General features: G+C 34.7%; 1 protein-coding gene across 1 annotated transcript in view; it reads left to right on the plus strand.

Moving 5' to 3' along the window:
- Positions 1-13993, plus strand: part of LOC129235440 (NPC intracellular cholesterol transporter 2) — a 39006-nt gene that overhangs the window by 20556 nt on the left and 4457 nt on the right. The gene's annotated exons all lie outside the window — the stretch shown is intronic.

Raw genomic sequence — 13993 nt, forward strand, 5'->3', positions numbered from 1 at the left:
TCCAGCAAGTCGCTAAAAAACAAAATTTCTTGGTTCATATCCGCAGAAGATTGGTCGTCTGGAAGTCCAGATCTGAATCCATTGGACTACAGTTTGTGATCGGAATTGGAGAACATGGCCTGTCGAAGACCCACAGAAATTTGGAGAGTCTCAAACAATCTTTGGTTCGAGCAGCGACGTCAATGTCAATATCTGAATGACCTAATCGTTTGAAGGCTTATGTAAAAGCAAATGGTGGCCATTTCGAAAAAAATTTAAAATTTTTTGAATATTTAGATGATTAAATGAAACTAAAATTATTAAAAAAATATAATAATTTCATATCGGGAGCGTGTCATTATTCTGTATTACAAAATTCTGGGTGACAAAATTCTGTAAATTGCAAAAAAATTCTGCTTTTTTAAAATTCTGCTTTCCAAAATTCTGCTTTTTCAAAATTCTGCATGTTTAATGCGAAAAATTCCGCTTTATTCAAGTTTTAGGATTTTCGTCATACAAGAAGTAACAAAATAAACATTTATTCCATACATATACATATGTATATGTTTAGGCGATAACAATATTTTAGTTTAGCCAATTACAATATTTTTTGGAATTCTTTTTAAATATGTAGTGTGACTTAATTAATTTCTTTTCTTAATAATTCTTCGCAGCTGTTCGTTTTTTTAGAAGAGTTCTACGAAAAAATACGGTGGATTGCGTAGCCGGAGTCGGACTGATGAGGGTTATTTTTTTGAAGCGCGGCCGAAGGCCGCCCGCGCGAAATGGAATTCTACGCAAAAATACTGTGGATTCTATGGAAACTGAAGAAAAAATTATTATTATTATTATTTTTTATTTAATATCTCGAATGATAATAAAAAAAAATAATAATAATAAATTAAATAATTACATTACTTCTTTAACATTGTTAACATAATATTTTAATACAGAATTTTGAAAGCAGAATTTTAGAAAGCAGAATTTTAAAAAGCAGAATTTTGTACATACAGAATTTTGACACCAACCCTTTCATATCTATTACGGACCTAACTTGTAACAGAATTTATAAAGTCATTAATGTATTATATTAAATGGAAGTAATTATCCAGCGCTGCGCTAGTTTTTAAGTAGTCGTTTCAAATACAGAGAGCTGATATAGAATGAATTCTCTTAATGAATCTGTTGTTGCTCGATGTATTTAATTTAATTGATTCATTTGAATTGTTAAAGTCGTATGTTCCTCTTTGTTATACAGTGCCAGCTCGCTAATCCGAAGGTGTGTAATCCGAATAATCCAGTAATCCGAATTGAATTTATGACGCATTACGTGCTCTATAGTCCGCATTCATTGCAAGCTCGCTAAACCGAATTTTTGTTTTTTTATTTTTGAGTCTGTTTTTTTACAAAACCATGAACGGAATTTTAAAACTAACGGGATATTATTGAAATACAGAGCCTTCTATGAATGTGAGTGTGTATTTATCTTGTTGCGAATAGTTTAGTTGTGGTATTAGTCGCGAAAACATCAATTTAAATAACATGGCAAAAAAACGTGCACATAAAACACTGTCATTAGCCGATACGCTTAAAATAATAGAAGAAGTAAATCGTGGACAATCAGGAAAAGTTTTAGCAAAGAAAGGAGCTTCACAATTTGCGACATAAAAAGAAATGCTGAAAATATTAAAAGGTAAAAAACCTGTGTAAAAAATGTATTCTGTAAATATTACGGTACATACATATTTATTCTTTTATAAGATTTGCTGAGAATTCTGATGCCAAACTTTTAAAACAGCGCAAGACACTCAAATCGGGAGAGAATGAAGAATTAGAGATTAAATTGTATGCTTGGTTTGAAGAGAAGCGGTCACGGCATCAAACCATTTCAGCAGAAATTTTACGACACAAAGCTAAATCACTTCATCAAAAAATGTATCCGAATCAATCATTTCACGCTAGTGACGGATGGTTGCAAAATTTTAAGAAGCGATTTTCTGTGCGAATTTTGAAAATATGCGGCAAATCCTTATCTGCTAGACCTGATCTTGTACCTTTTTAAAATAAGCTCTATGACATTATCGAGAGTGAAAATCTGATTGACGACCAAATTTACAATGCTGATGAGTCTGGACTCTTTTGGAAAATGATTCCAGAAAAAACTTTAGTGCATTGTAAAGAAAAGTCTGCTCCTGGTACCAAAATGAGCAAAGAGAGCAAAGAGACCTTCTTGTGCTGTGCTAACAAATCTGGAACTCACAAGCTTAACATTGCTGTGGTTGGGAAATCAAAAAATCCACGTTCGTTTAAAAAACAACATATTGTTGAATATTACGCATCGAAAAATGCATGGATAACAACATATATTTTTACTGAATGGTTTTTTAAATCGTTTATACCACAGGTAAGAGACTATCAAATTGAAAATAATTTGCCCAAAAAAGCTTTATTGTTACTGGTTAATGCGAAGTGTCATGGAGAGCCGCTGGTATCTGAATGTCGGCAATATAAAACTATGTTTTTGCCCCCAAATTGTACTAGTATTATTCAACCCATGGATCAGAACGCGATACGACTAACACAGCTGTTTTACAAAAAAGATCTCTTGTGTGAACTGGTAAGCTCTGTAGCGGATGATTCAGACATTGCTTAAACGATCTTGGGACAGGGTGCCCAATTCTTCTATAAAGTCTTGTTGGAAGCATATTCATTCTCAGAGGTGGGCTTCAGATGATAACATCCCTCTATTATTGTTACAACAAGAGTTGCCAGAGAATGATCGTGTTGAAAAAACAGAAGAATTTCGCACAATAACCAACTTATTTCACCGCAACAATGACGTGCATATTTCTGAAGATGAAGTTCTTAGCTGGATTATGAACTCTGACAATACTTCGTGTAGTAGTTCAGAGTCAGACACAGAAAATGTGGAGCCAGAGCCTTTAATTACGAAACACGTTAAAAATCGTGAAGCTCTGCAGCCCTTAAATATTTCAATAGATTGGGCAAAGGAACGAGGTCTGCAATCGGATTATATATTAATGCTAAAAAAATTGCGGAACAAGGCTTTAGAAGCATGTGCACTGAAAGACAAGCAAACCTACATCACTAATTATCTACGTTAAAAAAAACGTAATATATAAATACATACATACATATGTACATATGTATTTATAAAAATCTTTAATTTTTTCATTGTTGATTAATAAAAATAAAATAAATTTGTTTTGAAATCCTGGCTTTTGTTTTATTTTCGAATATAGTGAATTATAAGCATAATAACAGCACATCCAGTAATCCGAATATCTCGTTAATCCGAATCAGGGTCTGCAATCATTAATTCGGATTAGCGAGCTGGTACTGTATTTATTTATAAAAGGTTTAAATGCATTTTTTGAATATTATGTAAATATTTCAAATAAAGAACATTATACTACTACTACTACTACTACTAGTTTAGTACAAACAAACATACTAAAAAAATTAATCAGCCTTTGTCTGATTATGTGTTTGACTCACTGTAAATACATACTGATGTGAAAATATGGGTTTTGTTTATATTTTCAAGTGGTTTTGCTGCACGTTATAGCCGGACGCAGTAACTCTTCAGATCAATGCCATATCTTTCGATTATGCGAATATAGTAAAAACCAAAAAAGCGAATACTATTGATAATAAAATTAGCACAATGTGTACATATTCTCTTATAATTTTATTGGCACTTACAATTATGCCTGAGTAGAAGAGGTAAATAAACTTTCTAGGGATGTAAATTTGCGCGATTTTATTAGTCCAGGGATTCCCGTTACTGTCGCTAAAATAAGATATTTTTGATCTTGTTAAAATTTATTGTTAATTAAGTGCTACTTTAGTATTTTCAATCAAACGGTAATAAATTATGCTTATTTATAAAGAAGAAAAACAAAAACATAAAACTACAAACCAAAGCTGTTTTATTTTAAATCACTGTTTGAGATTGATATTAAATATTAGTTTGGGTAAAAATAAATCCGTTATTTTCTCGGTAGATGGCTATAGTGATCGATATCTCGAAAAGTATCGATCAAACAATTCAAAGTTTATGCTCGTTACATGCTTCTTATACGCTTAAGAACGTTTAGGACTGACCAAGACCGTGTGCAGGCTGCAAACACAAAATATTTAGTCCACGTTAAACTGTTAAAAAGCAAGCTCTTAAGTGGAAGAACGAAAATCAACATACGAGGTGTGTTCAAAAAATGAGGTGAAATTTTATTTGTTCAAAAAATATTTATTTATTCATCAATTTATATTTTATTTCTTTCAAAGAAGTTCCCCTCAGATATAATACACTTGTGCCAGCGTTTTTTCCAATCCTCGAAGTAGTTCTGATATGCACTTTTTGGTATGGGGCGATGGGGTTTTTTCTCCTCAATTGTCGTAATATGCCGTCCTTTCATGGGTCTCTTCAATCCTAGGAACGGGAAAAAGTTGCAGGGGTCCAAATGTGGTGAATATGGTGACTGGGCATAATAGCGGTGTTGTTTTTGGCTAAATAATCTCTCACAAGCAAAGATGAGTGAGCAGCTGGCATTCTGGGCATTTTTTTGGTAAGAACTCTTAATGCACTACGCCATGGTAATCGAAGAAAACAGTGAGCAAAAGCTTAACATTTGATCGAACTTGGCGTGTTTTTTTTGGTCTTGACTCTCCTCGACTCTTCCATTGGGACGATCGGGCTTTGGTTTCGATGTCATATCCATATAACCATGATTCGTAACCAGTTATGACCCAGTTAAGACTTTTAAACAAAAAAACAATAATTACAACAATAAGTTAATCAATTATATAAGGTACATACATGAACCTGTATATATACATACATTAATCATTATATTAATGCCGCTCCGCCAAGAATCGCTTGGTCTAGTGTCAAAGAAGTTGTTCAGTCAGTGTTTAAGGACCTCTTTGTTATCGAAGGTAACGCCCTTCATATGGTTTGACAGAAGGCAGAAAAGATGGTTATTGGTCGGTACACAGTCCAGAGAATATGGCGGGTGCTGAAGGACCTCCCATTCGAGCTCTTGGAGTGCGGCTTTGGCGATTTGTGCAAAATGGGGCCTGGTGTTGTCATGAAGGAGTATGGTTTGACCATGTCGATCAGCAATTTTCAGTCGAATAACCTCATTCACGCGGTGTAGCTGGGCAATGTAGAGCTCATTGTTGTACGTGGCATTATTTTCGGGTCAAAGTCGCCATTTTTGAACTTTGCAAACCATTTCCTGTAGACTCGTCTATGTCACCTTAATAAACGTCACAAATGCCCGGGGGCCTCGGCAGCTTTTTGACCTCGATGACCCATTTCTAAACCTCGAAACTAATAAAAATTAACATAGTTTTGTAGAGCAGAAAGATTTAATACTTACCCTTTGCCAAACAGCAAACAAACCGTTGTAAAATAAAAGAAAATATAAAAACGCTACGAACTTATTCCCCAACACAAATGTAATTTGCATTCAAAATTTTTTGAATGGTGAGCGGAATCGATTTATGTAGCTATTTTTGTACAACTAATAGCTCAAGTAAAGGTGCGAGTTTCTGTGCAAAGCTTGTAGTACTTAAAATAAGCAATTTAAGGGGTTAGGGGTAGTCAGAGGCCCGAAAAAATTATGATTTTCACGAATTTTTTTTTGCTACTTAATTAATTTATTTAACAAAAATAAAAACATAGCATAAAAACATCATGTTTTAACTTGACTTCACCAAAATTTCAAAAAAAAAAATTAATAATTGCAAAAGTTATCGCTGTTTGTGTGAAGCCCGTTTCTCCAGAAGTCCCTTGCGGTGAACATCACAAGTCCTTGCAGATTCATCTAAAACCAATCGGACAAGAAAAATTAGTTTTATTAATAGATAATCTTGTACCTGATCGAAGCTTTTTTTTTTCAAAATGAACAAAATGGCGGCCTCAGAAAATTTTTTTCAGATTTTAGAGCAAAAAACCAACAGTTAATTGTTAAAAAAAAATCGAAATTTTTGAAAAAAAAAAAAAATCCTTCGATCAGGCACAAGTTTTTTATGTTTTTCAAAAGCTGTATAAATTTTATTGAAATCTACGTAGCGGTTTTTAAGTTAGAGTGTTCACCAGTTTGAAAAACATAGTTTTGAGAAAAACGCATTTAAAGTTTTGCTATCGGCTCCGGAGCGGCCGAGCGCCCTTTGTTAATTGTTGAATAACTTGAAAAGTATTTGTCGGATTCACTTCAAATTTTTACACAATATTTTTAAAACATTATACTTTAAGAAAATGCAAAAAAAAATCAATTTTTTGAAAATTCTGACTACCCCTAACCCCTTAATAACAACGCCAATTTCCCATACAAATCTGATGAAGAAAAATTGTCAATTTTATTACAGATTCCTAGTAATTTAATTTTATACAATATTTCAAACAATCTGAAAGTTGTGAATAAAACATTATTATGACCATGACAATTCCCTCTGAACGTGAGTGTGAAATGGTCAATGCAGGTATAATGCGTGGAGCAGCAGACGTACGTGCTTTTTGTTTTTTGATAACACTTAATAATATATTAGCTTATACGAAAAAATTCCCACAGATTAATGCTTCGTTTGATTAAAAAATTTATATACATCATAAATAATAAAAATGTTTAAATTGAAGAAAGGGTCTTCAAATTTAAAATTTTCCCCGAGCAGTGCAAATGGCTACAGTGAAATACATATATACATACATACAGTCTGTTTAATGGAGAAATTCAAACTTAGAGCTCAGTTATAAAGGAAATGTAAATGCTGCTAAGTAGGCATATCCATTTCGCAATATGCGCTGTGGAATTTGTTAGTTTTGTGAGAAATTTAGAAAGCGTATGTTGTTTTTGCAAAATGAGTTCCGCGTATGAAAAACAATTTGAAGCGATGTTCCTATGTACACATCCTAAGGGTCCAAAAATGTTAATTGCATCTGCAGAATTGAAGAGGTCGAAAACACTTTCCAGAATCACAAGTTTATTGATTTGTTTGTGACAAAACCAAACTTATCGTCGCCTGAAGCTGAAGCAGTTTTAAAGAAAAGTGCTGCTTAGGTATACAACAACACAATTCGAGAACGTTTACGGGCAGAAGATCTCAAATTTCGGAGCACATTGGAAAAACCGCTGCTCTCATTATCGAGCATTGAAAAAAGAGTTACAATGGCTAACGGCGAAAAAAATCCCACTGCAGGAGCACCTGTCGGCCCTGCTGTACTGCTGATCATCGACAACTTCAATGAACCGTTAAGCCTCCAGTTAAGGCTCGTGTTTGGAGAAGCTTTTTGGAAAAAGGACTTGGCCGTTGATTTGAGCTTGCCGTCAATTTGAATGCAGCTTTATGAATAAAATTACCAAAAAGCATTATTACATTACAACCTTGCTCGTCGATAAATATTTGACCAATAATTAAGCAAAAACGCGAAGGTATTATTGGAAGGTCAAACAGTTATCAAGTCAAATTCTGTTGATTTGGAGTCGATCAAATGCGCACAAATTAGCACAAAGTATGACTAGAAGACGTGGAGCCATTACAGCCAATGGTGGTAACTACACATTTTACTGAATATAATGCGTGTAATAATCATTATGAGCCCATACAATGTAGTTTGTTAGAATCGAATTGACCAAATAGTTTCCAAGTTATGGGGGTCACGCTTCAGTTATTAGACGGACTGTATGTGCTTAAAAAAACGTTGGCATTATAATCTCGAAAATCGACCGATTTTAATAGCAACATGGTACAGAAGATTTTGTCGCATATATTTTATCAAGAAATACCTATGAGCCACCATTTTTTTTTTAAGTGAAAACTTCTTTAGAATCGTTGGGAGTGATTTGAGAAAAAGTGAAACGAAAAAACCGACACCCTTGGCTACGAAGCGTTATATTATATGTTGATATAAACGTAGCGACGAACTAAATAACTTTTAGGCCAGCGCCGACAGCATGGCGCGATAGCCGAGCGGCTAGCAATGTGAGCTTCCGATCCAAAATCCTTGGTTCGAATCACAAGAAAAAAATTTTTTTATACAGTTATTTTATGATATGTTTATGAGGAGCTTTTTTTCATGGCAGAAATACACTCGGTGTTTTGCCATTGCCTGCTGAGGGGTGAGCGCTATTAGAAAAATAGTTTTCCTTAATTTTGGTGTTTTCACCGAGATTCGAACTGACGTTCTCTCTGTGAATTCTGAATAGTAGTCACGCACCAACCCATTCGGCTACGGCGTTTGTTTAATTTTACTGATGCAAAAAGGAGGAAAAATATATGAATAAAGTTTGCTTACTGTTTACACATTTTCCAAAGGTGACGGAGAACCAAAAAAAAAGTCGATTTTCAAACAAATATGAGTGCATATGTGTAATTGTGTTAGAGTTTCGGTCACGCAGGTTTTGCTGGGGACGCTCATAATAGCAACCGCGTGTGTATTTTTATATTCGTAAATATTTTCATTTTTAAATATTTACCGCAATTATGCCGAAAAATAATGCAGAAAAGTGTCGTGAATATCGACAGAAAAAAAAAATCAATAAATAGCATCACGGAATTCATTCACGAAAATTTAATAAAGTATACACCAGAAGTATCGCGGATACTTAGAAAAGATTACGATAAAGTTCCAATGATTTTAAGTGGCGATTTTAACGTAAATTTTGCATTGGACACAGCGGTTCCTTCAATTGACTTTCTCAATACAACATTCAATTTAAAAATGTGTAACAATCGCACTGAATCGACAACACGATCAAAAACAACAATTGACGCGGTATTTCAAAGATATGTTGACAACATCGAAACCAAAGCATTTGTATCATATTTTAGCTATCATAAGCCACTCGTATCATTTGTTGAAATTGAAAACATCGAGGATGAATAATAATAAAATGAAGAAAATAAAATATGAACTTTATAGCAATATTATAATGAACCTATAATTATCCCGCTCCTAATGCTGCTTTCGTCTCATTCTCTCTCAGTTTGTTTTACGGAAGGTTTCACTTCTATCGCGTCTAACCGTTAGACTGGTATTTTTTTTAATTTATAATACAAGTGAGGACTGTTGCATGAATATGTTGCGAGACAATAACAGGGAACCCCTCGTATACGATCCTCATACGGAGGATGAGATTAATGTTAGCTGTATTCTTTTGCATTTGAGCTGCAAACTGTCATAATATTTGTCCGAAAGCCCTAAGTTCATTTGGCAAATATATTTATTATATTCTGAAATATAAATCATATTTTTTGTAATATTTTTATTCTAACAAACCAAATGCGATTTACCTAGCAGCTCAATCATGTTTCCTTTTATTTGGATTTCCAACAGTTTGCCGCTTAGCTGGAATTTCGAAAGTACTTTCATGGATTCATTCACAATAGTCTCCTTTTTTGCCATATTAACCAAGTGACATATAACGGGTGATTTTTTAGCTATTATCTTTTTAAACAGTTGGTTTTAACCAGCTGACGCACGTTTCGTGTTTTGTTCCACTGTCAAACATTTTCAGTTTGGTCTATAATTTAACCATGAATCGTCTCACAAACGAACAACGCTTGCAAATCATTGAATTTTATTATAAAAATGCGTGTTCTGTTAAGAAAGTTTATCGCGCGCTTCTTCCATTTTATGGTCAGTTTAATCAACCCACTCAAGTGGCTATTCGAGCTATTGTGAACCAAATTTACATTACATATTTAGAACCAAATTTACATTATTGGACATCAAACCACCAACACGCTTACGTAGAGTGCGAACTGAAGAAAATATCGCAGCTGTATCGGCCAGTGTTAATGATGACCATTAATTATCAATTCGTCGCCGTTCGCAGCAATTGGGCCTCTGTTACTCAACAACGTGGAAAATTTTGCGAAAGGATTTAGGTGTGAAGCCTTTCAAAATACAGCTGATGCAAGAATTGAAGCCAAACTACCTACCTCAACGCAGAATTTTTGGTGAATGGGCTCTTGGAAAGTTGGCCGAAGATCCACTTTTTTATCGAAAAATTGTGTTCAGCGACGAAGCTCATTTTTGGATCAATGGGTACGTAAAAACGCAGAATTGTCGATTTTGGAGTGAAGATCAACCAGAAGAATTGCAAGAGCTACCACTGTATCCAGAAAGGTCACAGTTTGGTGCGGTTTATGGGCTGGAGGTATCATTGGACCGCACTTCTTCAAAGATGCTGCGAATCGTAACGTAACTGTGAATGGAGAGCGCTACCGTGAAATGATATCCAACTTTGTTTTGCCCAAAATGCAAGAGCCTTACTTGCATGACATGTGGTTTCAGTTAGACGGTGCCACATGCCACACAGCACGCGTGACAATGGACTTGTTGAGCGCCGAGTTCGGTGAACATTTTATTTCACGTTCGGGACTTGTCAATTGGCCACCCAGATCGTTCAATATAACGCCTTTAGATTGTTTTTTGTGGGGCTATGTTAAAGTTCATGTCTATTCAGACAAGCCTGCTTCAATTAACGCATTGGAAGACAACATTAAAGCATTTATATGTGAGATACCGGCCGAAACATTGGAAAGAGTATGCCAAAATTGGACTACTCGCGACGTGTATGAAGAAGGTGCCATAGGCGTGTCTACAGCTCGGAAATGGTTTGCAAAGTTCAAAAATGGCCACTTTGACATCAATGACATGTCCCGCAGAGAAGGTCTTCTGAATTCGGTAAAGAACGGTCGCCAAACCAGGCGTGAATTAACGGAAAAAATGAACTGCAATCATAAAACGATTCTCAATCGCTCTCATTCCGAATCGTCACGGGGAATGAGAAATGGTGCCTATACATCAATATGAAGCAAAGAAAGGATTAGGTGGCTCCAAGAGATACGCCAAAGCCGAGAGTCAAGCCGGATCTTCATCCATGATACGAGTATGTGTTTGATGGGACTGGAAGGGCGTGGTGCACTGGGAAATACAAGAAAATACTGCCACGGTCAGCAATGAGCTCTACATTGCCCAGCTACAACGCGTGAATTAAGCTATTCGACTGAAAATACCTGATCGACATGGTCAAACCATACTCTTTCATGACAACACCAGGCCTCATTTTGCACAAATCGTCAAGGCCGCACTCCAAGAGCTCGAGTGGGAGGTTCTTTGGCATCCGCCGTATTCTCCAGACTATGCACCTATACATATTAAGATAATAAATTAAATCCAAAACAATAAATTAGACACTAGTTTTTCGTGTATAATTGGAGAGGTACTTAACTTGTCGCTAGAAAAATATATTCTTCTTCTATCCACACAAAGTTTCAGGCGAATCTTTTGTTGGGCGCGTGCCATTTTTTTGACACAAGCTTCTTAATGTTGCATGATGCCAGATTCGGCGTATTGTCCTGACCTATTTTATATAGTCTATATATATAACCTGACCTATAATAGATTTATATAAAAAGCGAGAGGTACTGCATTCGAAAGATAAGACCTGACTCTAAACAGCTTCCGTATGTCACATGCTTATGTTTTCTATAGCAACATACATAAGTCTTGCTAATTAATAGTAACACCTCGTAGTACTTATAACTATACTTTGGATTGATACGCCTAACCTAAAGGGTTATATACAGTTAGAATTTAAAGTGGAGAAAAAATCGATTTTTTGTAATTTTATTTTCTTAATGCAAATACATAGGTATGCATATTTAAGAATACTCACAGAAAATTTATTATCGTTCCGGTGAATATTTGCGAAGTTACACGCAAATTTAAAAGGGCGTTCAGAGTGCTTGAAAGTACAAGGCAAACTTTAAACGCGTTTTTCTCAAAATGGTGTTTTCAAAGTCGGTGACCAACATTACTCAAAAACGGCTAAATCGATTAGTCTCAAATTTTAACACGAGCTTCTTAAATATATTTTTTAGTAATTTATAGAAGATTTTTTCTCCCCGATAGTTTTTTTTTCTATAAACAATTTAAGGCCGAAATTTTGGTCAAAAATCGATTTTTTTTTTTTTGAGAAACCGACATTTTGTAAAAAAAAAATGATTTTGCTTATTCATTCAATTAATTATTAGATTTAACATTACTTTAACGGAATCTGTTTGATTTTTTAATTTCAGAGAATCCAATTATATATACAGTATTGGCCAAAACTAAAGCACCCCCCTAATGGCATTTCAAATAATGTCAAATAACTCAATAAAATCACATCGAATATTACTTACTTTTACACCTTGTTTCTTCTTATTATCTTGGTGATTAAAAAACATAACAAAAAATTTTCAACATTTCTTATATTAAAAATTAAATTAAAAAATATTAATATTATTCAAAACTTGTGTGGACAAAACTAAAGCACCCCCCATTAAAAGCGAAAATAATTGTTTTTATTCTTCAGTATTTTGTACTAAACCCATTATTTTTGATAACTTCAGAACATCTTTTTGGCATAGAAGATATTAGGTTACTAATAATTTCCGGAGAAATGTTGTACCAGGCTTCTTTAACCGCTTGAAACAGGGCTTCCTTTGTGGTGCAATTTTCCCTATTAATTTTCGAATTTACAATCTCCCACAAATTCTGAATGGGATTGAGATCGGGAGACCCCAGACCAAAATGTTCCCCCCACCATACTTGGTAGTTCCGATAGAATACTTCGGATTTAGTCGCTGTTGCCTTGACCTTCTTACTCGCCTTATTCCATCTGAATGTTTCAAATTATATTTGGATTCATCAGAGAATAATACAGTTTTCCATTTTTGAACTGTCCAATTAATATGCAATTTCGCAAACTCGAGTCTCGCTTTTTTGTTTTTGGCGGAAATAAATGGCTTTTTAGCAGGTCGTCGACTGAAAAATCCGGCCTCCACTGCTCGTGTTCTGATCGTTCTAGAACTTACCGGCAAACTTACATCAATTTTTATTTGTTCAGAAGAGACTGTGGGATCACTCTGAGTTTTTCTTTTAATCGTGGAGTCGTATTGTCGTCTAGTCTTTCGTGGCCTTCCTCCACAATGGATTGCAGAAATAGAACCCGTTTGTTCAAATTTTTTTATAAGTCGCGATATTACACTTCTATTTATTGAATATTTCTCACTAATTTTGTGTCGCGATAAACCACTTTGCTAATCACTTATTATTTTATTTTTAAATTCATTTTAATACGCATTTCTGGCCATATTTGCTGATTTCCCCTATGAAATGTTTTGTCCTACTAAATCCGCGCGTGTTTTGCACAAATCATTCTAACGAACTTTGACTCAGCTTTAAATACCGTTAGGAAGAGAAATTAACTTAAAAGCAACAAAACAAAGCCGTAGTTAAGAAAAAAAAATGTGGGGTGCTTTAGTTTTGACCATTCAGTTTTTATAATATATAATATGAACATTTCAATTTTTTTTTCAGTATAACCAAAACGCTGTATATTTGGTATTATATTTTATAAATACTTATTAGACATATGTATATGCCATATTTCAAGATGTTTGATTGAGAGATTTAGCATTATTTGAAATGCCATTAGGAAGTGCTTTAGTTTTGGCCAATACTGTATATATAATTGGCACGTACACCCTTTTTGGTGTTGGGCCGAGCTCCTCCTCCTATTTTTGACATGCGTCTTGATGTTGTTCCACAAATGGAGGGACCTACAGATTCAAGCCGACTCCGAACGGCATATATATATTTTTATGAGGAGCTTTTTCATGGCAGAAGTACACTCGGAGGTTTGCCATTGCCTGCCGAGGGGCGACCGCTATTAGAAAAATGTTTTTCTTAATTTTGGTGTTTCACCGAGATTCTAACCTACGTTCTCTCTGTGAATTCCGAATGGTAGTCACACACCAACCCATTCAGCTACGGCGACCGTCTTAGTTTACTAATACTAAGTCTTAAAATACAGTTAAAAGATAACATAATGTGCGTACAAATTTTTAGATCAATAAATTCAAAAGCTTTCTCCGAAAAAATTTTGGAAAATTCGTTGTTTTCGCCCTTCTCATTGTATATAGCCCCATAATG

The sequence above is a fragment of the Anastrepha obliqua genome, chromosome 1 (assembly GCF_027943255.1).
Source record: "Anastrepha obliqua isolate idAnaObli1 chromosome 1, idAnaObli1_1.0, whole genome shotgun sequence".
NCBI classification, from domain to species: Eukaryota; Metazoa; Arthropoda; class Insecta; order Diptera; family Tephritidae; genus Anastrepha; species Anastrepha obliqua.